The sequence below is a fragment of the Corylus avellana genome, chromosome ca1, assembly GCF_901000735.1.
Source record: "Corylus avellana chromosome ca1, CavTom2PMs-1.0".
Classification (NCBI taxonomy): Eukaryota; Viridiplantae; Streptophyta; class Magnoliopsida; order Fagales; family Betulaceae; genus Corylus; species Corylus avellana.
The window spans coordinates 25,129,139-25,138,298 of NC_081541.1; the positions used below are offsets into that span (position 1 = coordinate 25,129,139).

At 35.4% G+C, this 9,160-nt stretch overlaps 1 pseudogene; it reads right to left on the reverse strand.

Annotated features, from left to right (window-relative positions):
* Positions 1 to 5,367: 5,367 nt before the first annotated feature.
* LOC132165800 (cucumisin-like) lies at positions 5,368 to 9,160 on the reverse strand (annotated as a pseudogene).

Below are 9,160 nucleotides of genomic sequence, written 5' to 3' on the forward strand. Positions count from 1 at the left end.
ATCATATTGCCAAAAATGTAACTGCCAGTACAACCATTTAGCTACCAAAAAAAAATCACACTACAAACCACTACCACTACAACTTCAAGGAGGTGATGTTGTCTGCACCAATGTCAATTGTAGTAGATGAATCCACAAGAACTTGAGACATGGCAAACTCAGTTGCATAAGATACTCCATAGTTGGCAAAATGTCTTGTGAATGATTCACAAAAAATGAGAATTATATAATGGACCAAAATTACTTTGATAAAGGATATGATATAATAAAATTTACCTCCACTAAACTTTGATGATCCATCACCCTTAAGTTAGCTGCCCTCATATTGTCCTCTTTTTTTTTTTTTTTTTTTCTTTTTTCTTTTTTGATAAGGTAGCTGCCCTCACAATTTGCTTGCACATGGTACATGTTGGCTCTGTTTGACAACCGTGTGTGGGCAACGGTGTTGGACAAAACATTGTTCAGTCAATTTGACATTGCCTGCCAAAAGTCTGCAGGAATTGATGGAGGGAACAGTATCCTTACTTCAAAACCAACGCCCATTTCTCTCTGTCTGAACACTATGAAGTTTTTTAGGGTAGTTAGTTTTTCAATTTCCTGCAATGTAAATATAACTAATCTTTTTCTTTTTTTTTTTTTTTTTTTTAAATAAATCAGATCACACTAATGCCACAATGGGACTCAAATACTAATCCATCAGTGCGGTCATAACAAGAGATGGGGTCCATAGGGGTTGGAAGACCAGAAAGCAGACCATGTGAGAGATCAGAGGTGATTTTACATTGTCTAAACATTATAAACTTTTAGGGTAGTTAGTTTTTCACTTTCCTGCAATATAAATATAACTAATCTTTTTTTTTTTTTTTCTTTTAATTAGATCACACTAATGCCACACTGGGACTCGAATAGTAATCCATTCGTGCAATTATAACATAATATGGGGTCCACAGGTGTTGGAAGGCTAGAAAAGAGACCAAACAAATCATCAATGGTATGCTCCAAGCTATAAGCTACACTTATGCCTAGCACAATGTGACTTATATTTTAATTGTGTACTAGTAATTTACTTCAATGAAATTTTTTATTTCTCGTACTAATTCATTTTTGCAAAGCAGGCTCCTCCAAAGAAGGTTCTAGCTCCAGCTCCAGGACCAATAACATCCAAGAAGGGTGTTGCAAAAGGAAAACGAGTTGTCAAAGATGCAGTGGACGAGGCACATGCAAAGAGGAGCAAAAACAAGCCCAATTGGAAATGTTAAATGTTTTAGTTTCAAGTGTGTATTTGGGTGTATTTGTTTTGGGTTTTGGTGTTGGTGGGCAGGGTGTACATACTCTTCTTGGAGTAATTTACATTGTGATCTTTGACTTTATTTTGGCATTGCTTCTGCTTCAACTTTGATATTTAGGTGACAAATGAAATATTTATAGGGGTTAGTGGATATAGAGGCTTTTGTGAGTCAAGGGACGCATTTTAAATGCTTCTTAAGTTTGTCAAGCGTCTAACATAATTTTGCAATATTGATGTTGAAAGTCAATTGTAAGTGGATGTTCAAACTTTAAATGCTTGTGATTTTATCTTAATTTATACTGAGTTTTGTGTTTGATGGTCTTACTTGTGTTGCTTCTTCTCTCAACACTCACATGGACAATCTATATTACATTTTGATGGCCTGAAGGTGCTGTTTTTAATTGGAACATGGTAAATCACAACACTCCACTAAAACAACATAAATCATGCAACCTTTTTTTTTTGTTCACGAAGAAGAAGAAAAGGAAAGTAAATTAGATAGAAACCATTTTTTTTTTGTTTACTAAAATACATACAGATGACTAGTTGAGTCACATAATTAGGAGCAAAATGGAGAATCGAAAGCAAAATATAAAATCTTGCAAAGCTTCTGCTTTTGGTAAAACAACTATTTTTAGAGCATGCTTATTGTATATACAATTCACCAATTAAATTAGAAAAAAATATATATATTAACCAATTGACATTTAGTCAATTTATCCAACACCTAAAGTGCATACTTATGGGTATCTAAAAGTTTTCCAGATACATGTACGTAGATGACAGTATGCTAGGATAATTTCCTAGACATATAGCTCTTTCACCGAATTAAAGAGTTCGGGTTGGACTTCTGCAGAGTTATTTCATGGATCCAACCAATTGCTTGTCAAGCCTTAAACGGCCGTGGAGAAATAATTCAATCTCAATCGTCTCAATAGTCAGCGCATGTATAGAAATTGTCCTTCATATCAAATTCTAGAAAGAGAGAGAGAAAAGAAGAAGATGAAGAAAATGGGGAGAAGAAGCTCACTGATTCTCATTAAAAAATAAACTGATCTGCCATTACAATATATATACTCTGTTTCATGGACCCAACCAATTGCTTGACAACCAGTTGCTTGTCAAGCCTTAAATATATAGAAATTGTCCTTCATACATGTACACTAAATTAACGTCCAACATAAAATAGATGAGTCACAGTATATTTACTCGGGTTGGATTACATTCACGCATGGCGTTCTACGTTTATTTTCTCTGCCATTTTCCAAGCAGTGACAGCGATAATGGTGTTGGCATGAAGATCTTGAGCAAACTCACTTTCCCCATAGAAATTGTGCTCCAGCAAGTATAGAAATTGTATGACGTTGTTTTAAGCAGCGAAAATCATGCTCCTGCAAGTATAGAAATTGTTCTGACAAGAATAGGGGAAGAAGAAGACTAGAAGAGAATATTAGGGAAGAAGAAGAAGACCGGGTGTTTTGGGTTTCATTGGCCAATGGGTATGACGTCGTTTTAAGTGTTGAAATGTTTAAAGTAATTGTTAAGGTTATTTTAGACATTTAGATTTCATTGAAAAGACCAGTATGCCCCTGCTGTTAGTACTAACGGTTTTATTTGACGGAGGGGGGACATTGCCATTCTAGTGGTAGTTTGGGGGGGACATTGTCGCAATTGAAAGTTTGGGGGGGACATTGTCAATATAATGGTAATTCGAGGGGGGTAAGTGGACTTTACCCTTTTATTTTTTAAAATTGGATTCCCAACTTTCATTACTCAAAAAAGCTTACTCGTCGCTTACAAATACATACGGGAATATCCTCTACCCACATGTGATCCCCCCCCTCCCCCTCCTCCCCGATGGCTAAAGCCATTCGGCAATATGAGCAGCTATGTTAGTTGATCGTTTTACATGACTAAATTCCCAATTCGCCTCACCATGTAGTAGAGTTTTGGCATCATTAATCAAATGCCTGTAATTGGTCCAACACTTACCTTCCTTCCGTAGTGCTTGAATAACCTCTAATGAGTCCCCCTCTAGCTTAACGTGCGTGAGCTTCAACTGGCGCCCCATGTCAACGAAACACCATGCGCCTAAAGCTTCCGCCAAAGTAGGTCCAAGATACAGGGACGTGTGATATTGCCACCTCTATAATGAGTACCCCTCTATTTTGCTGCCACCAATTCGCCGCCGTGATCACGTACCAACATTTTGCTAACCCAATTCATTTGATTGCTCTTTATTTATTAGATTTTGTAAGAAAATTTTGGTTAAATTCATGAGTAATGCTACACTTATAATTATGGGAAATGTTAAGTGTTCTCCTAGTATTCTTAAGGTTTTAGTGTATATTATTTTCTAAAAAAGTAAATTAAAAAAAAAAAAAAAAAAAGTTATCCTTATTTCTCTTATCAAATTTTTAGAAAATAATATTCACTTCGGACCAGTAGAACATGAGGAGAACACCTAACATTACCCTATAATTATTTTACAACTTATTGATACATGATTAAGGAACATATAGGCACTTGTATAATTCCATTGGATAAACTTTAATCTTGATCAGCTATATGCTCGTTTGATCATCAAACATTTTGTCGTGATTTCAAAATGTTAATGAAATATTAAAAAAAAAAAAAAAGAAAAGAAAAAAGGACAAAGAAAAGGGAATCTCTATCTTATAAAAAAATAATTTCTTGTTACAAGATAATTAATATCTTTCAAGAGGGCTATTTTTTAACTAGAGCAAACTTTTTAACTGATTTTCGTTGCTTACTTTACGAAATATTGCAGTCTATCAACCATATATTCTCTACCATGTTATTATCCTAGGATTTCGCTTAATTAGGTGCTAATCATCATGTCCTATAGTTTTTTCATCGGTCAAGATTTAATTTTACCCTTTTTTCTTTCTCATAAAAAAATTAAATTAAAAATGAACCGTTAAAAACTATAACAAATGTATTGTAGTTTTTTTTTAGTGTAGACATGTCTCCCAAGGGTCTGACTTTGCTGCATGATTAAAACATTTAACAACAATTTTATTCGTTTGATAAAAAAATTTAAACAGTAATTTTTTATATATTTTTTTAAAAAAATTATCTGGCGTAAGTTAAATGTAAAAATAATTTTAAGTGTATTATAAGTGTGTTATGTTAGAAGTTTTTTGTTAATGCATTTTTTTTTTCTTCTAAAAAGTAAAATGCTTTTGCAAAAAGTGAAAAAACTAAAACCAATTTTTTTTTTTTTTAATAAAAAAACTAGGGTGTGAAAATTAAAAAAAAAAAAAATCATTTTTTTCTTGAAGATATTTTTTTCTCGAATTTGTTGGAGTATTTTTGTCTTATTGAAAAACATTTAGGGTCATTGTTGTTTTTTTGCTAGCTTTAGTGGGGATATTGTCAATTTTTTTGTAGTTTAGTTTCGATTGAAAGTTTGGGATAGAACATTGTCAATTGGGTGATAGTTTGAGTGGGGGGAACGTTTTCCATAAAATCAATCTCTAAATCAACAAGGGCTTGTGAAGAAGAAAATAAAATGCTAACTTTTATTATTACATCATCTTAATTGTAAGACAACAATCTACTGAAAGAAATGCCATACACTCTGGCTTTCACACTCTTAGCTAATCACACTCCCTAATGTAGTTTTTAAAATTATCGTTAATCAAAATCAATAATGATTCATCGCAAAATTAATGACGATTTCAAAAGTCATGCGAGAGAGTATGAGAGTGAGTTTCTAAAAATAGAAATGTGTGTAGCATTACTCATCTACTAAATACCATTTCTCTTTTGACAAAATTTCCTTACTAAGGCAACTTCTCTCTTATATGATCTTATGTGATTAGATCATGATTTTTGTTGTTGTTGGGATTTGTGTTATAAATATTAATAAATTGTTCATATTTCTAATAAAATATTGAAAAATATACTTTTATGCTGGCACTCATTTTTCATACAAGTCAAAACACTATTTTATTTTATTTTTTTTCTAAAAAACAATTTTGTTTGAAAATATTTTTGAACGAAAATTACATCGAAACAAAGGAACCTAAAGTATAAAAAGACTTGTTATTTAGTGCACTGCAATGCATTGCAGAACTTTAGCAAATGCTCAAATTACAACTATTTTCCTCTATGTTCTGCCACTGCTTTCATATGCATATTTTTTCAAAGCCTTTGCTCCAATTACGTAATACATGTAGAATAGAATGTGCACAGATCATGCAACTGACACTACAATGGGGCTCCTCACTTGGAAGGTACCATCATCTCACACTAAAGTAGCAGAGACAACGGAATTCTCTATCGTTCCTTCGATCGTGAGCACAAATGATAGTTTTTGGCCAAGTGATGTGAATGATAGAACACTAGGGTTTACTTTGATTGTAAGTCCAAGCGGGGTGGTCACAATAGCTTTATATGTAGACATTGGTGATCCAACATTGGTGACGGTCCGATTGAAAACTTGACTAATAGATTCTGAGGGCGGCGTGGATAAGGCAAAGGAAGGATAGTTTAGATCGAAGACGCTTCCATTGGTGGCTTCAGAAGAAGTATTGTTGTCCCCAGCAAGAATTTGTAATAACTTGGTATTATATCCTTGTCCACACAAAAATCTTACGTAGTCAAGTGCATCAATATCATATATTAAACCTGGATGCATAGCTTGAATAGGATTTACATTGCCTGCACCGTATGCAAATTTAGCTTCTGGGTTCTTTCCAGCACTCATGGGGGTAGCTGCAAATAATCCATCAAATTAGAGTGAGTTTATCGTGGTTATGGTACTCGGCACTAAATAATCAAGATTGGGGAACTAGATATAGCTATTACCAGTAGTCAAAAGAGCCGACTTGATAGCGGCAGGGGACCATGTAGGGTGAAAGGATTTGATGTAGGCAGCCACCCCTGAAGCATGTGGGCAAGCCATTGATGTCCCAGACAGTATATTGTATGAAAATGCTCTCTTATCAACATCCACTTCAGAAATTGGGGAAATTGGAGACCAAGCTGCTAGAATGTTAACTCCGGGTGCAGCTAAATCCGGCTACAACAAAATAAAATAAAAAAATTCCAATTAATGAGAAAAAGTATGAAAAGGAAGCAAATGTAAATATGATTATTACAAGGTTAATTACCTTGAGAATGTTGGGTGTAGTAGGATTAGGACCCCTTGATGAGAAGGGGGGAATGTAAGGGGCAAATGTATCTTTACGCTCATTGGTCTTACTAATAGTCGCAGTTGGTCTCCTGTCATAGATATTCATAATTAAGCCTAGTATATATGTTTCATGAACTTCTTTATGGTCTAATTTATTTTAGATTTATACCTTGTTGCATTTACGTATATGGAAACACTACGAGCATCGTTCGAGCGAAGGGAAGATGCGGGCAAGGGAAAAGAGTAAGCAACAACATCAGTGAGTCGGCCTTGATACAAAGTGCCAACTGCACCAGCTGAGAGTGGCCCTGTCCCTTCACATAAGCCATCACAAAGAACAATTTTACCTTTCACCAAATTTTGGTCCAGCGTATCTTGGTAGCAAAACCTACATTGTAATAATAAGTTCCAATAAGTTCAACTTTAACTATTATTTTTCGAGTGCAGACAAGGATAATATAGTTTTTACTATGTATCTCTTGTGAGCTTAACGTGATAGTCCATAGTGTTCGACTTGTTTAATTAATTATGGACCGTCAAGTCTATCTATAGGAATATTGAAGTGAAAACCATAATATTTCAAATATTTTGCAACAAAACAAGAAATATTTCCCCTTCTTGTTTGATAGTTTTGCGCAAACACAAGCAAAAGGTTAAACATATTCCCTTTGTCTACGGGTACACATCAAACTAATTATTTTGAAACAAGGAATTATGTTGGATTTTTGTTGACTTTGTCGTTACCTGGATGAGAGCCCCGAATAACCTTGTGTGGTGTTTGGTGCGTCACCGCCATATATTATTGGATAAGTTTCATTCTTGAGGTCAAATGTATTAATTGAAAGTCCCTACACATGCAGGAGCAAATGGTTTCTCCAAATTAGTTTCAAGTGTTAATTCAAGGCACGTGTACTATTTCTAATTCCACATGATTAAGCTAGCAAATGGTTGGATAAATTGCACAGAATATTTGGATGCATAGCAGAGGACCAAAAAAGGGGATGGACTTTATAAATACCTCATAGATCTTGTTGTTACCCAATTGGACCTCAGTAACGAACGTTCGATCTATAGCGCTTGCAGCCACGTACAGAGAGAGACCATGGCGAAAAGTTTGTGAGGGTTGCCCGACCTGGACCCCAGTTACCAATAGAAGTTGATGCCAAGATTCCATTTCTCATAGCATGAAACGCACCAATGGAAATTGAATAGGTAAAATAGTTCCCAGTAAGTCCACCGATGGAAATAGATATTATGTCCACGCCATCAGCGATGGCGTCATCAAATGCTGCAAGAATGTCAGCATCAAAACAGCCATCGGACCAACATATTTTGTAAACAGCAATGCGAGCGCATGGAACCGCTCCTCGTGCTGTTCCCAAGCCAATGCCCTGCACGCTTGCCATGTTAACCACGCTCCCACCTGCTATTGATGCAGTATGCGTCCCATGGCCATCTGAGTCTCTTGGAGATTTTATATCAGTTTCGTCAAAATCTCCAGAGCTACGGTAATATTGTGCTCCAATGATTTTACTGCATAAATTGTGTTACAAGTTACAAACATTCATTAGTTTTGAGCCTTTCTACATGTGTGTGTGTTTGTGCATTTAGTGAACATACATACTTGTTGCAAGTAAAATTGGTTGAGGCTCGGCAGGTGCCCTTCCATTTTGTAGGTGGTGGACAAAATCCTTTGTCATCAAAGCTATCAGACTCCGGCCAAATTCCACTATCAATAACTCCAATAATGATGTCGCTTTCAACGGCTGTTTTTTGAACTTTCTGCGAAAATTTGAGGAAGTTTCATGATCTTCTTGTTTGAAGCTTTTTCTTTTCATTAGGAATACGGACACTACGCCATTCATTCATAAACATTCATTGTCACAACATCAATATGTCGCAATAGATGTTGAAAGCATGGGAAAATTCCAAGAATTCCCACCATTGGTGGGGGAGAGATTTTGTTCACTGACCAGCCATTTCTTGGGCTTCTTTTTCCGTTAATTCCACTGCAAATCCATAGAAACTTTTGCGGTAGCTATAGAGCAATGATTCTGGTCCAACATTGCAGAATGCAGGTATATAAATATGTTGGAGGTCAAACAGAAAAACATTACAGAAGGAATATGATTTGGAAAAAGAAAAGTTTTGAAGTCGAGTGACATAATGGTCTACTTATAGAGCAAACAAAGTTTAAAAAAAGAAAAAAAAGAAAAAAGAAAACCCAATTTAATCAGGATCTTGAAAGAAATAGTTTACTTATGATGAACTGATGAACAATTCGAAAAGCACACATAACAGGAAATTCAAGCATCAGATGACAAGTTTGTATATAATGGCTTCATTGTACTGCAATTATAACCTGCCAATGGCTTCTTGTAACATGCTTGTGTGAAGGGATAATGTGGAAACCTCGTCCATCTTCCTGTTGCCCATGTACACAATATAAGCCTGCGTGCACAACATTATAGGTAGAAAATGAAGTCTGTTAAATCAGAAGATCGCTTTCCATAAAATGCATTAGACATTAGCTATAGAGTATAGAGAGATATCTACCTTTCGGTCATTCTGAGAAACTGAATGAGCGACAAGGAGGGTGGAGGCGAGACTGATGAGCAGCAGCCATGAAAGACTCAAGCTTTTGCTTGCCATTGGAGTTTCAGCTATAAACTTGGCGATCTATCGCGCGTATTTTATGCGGTTATATA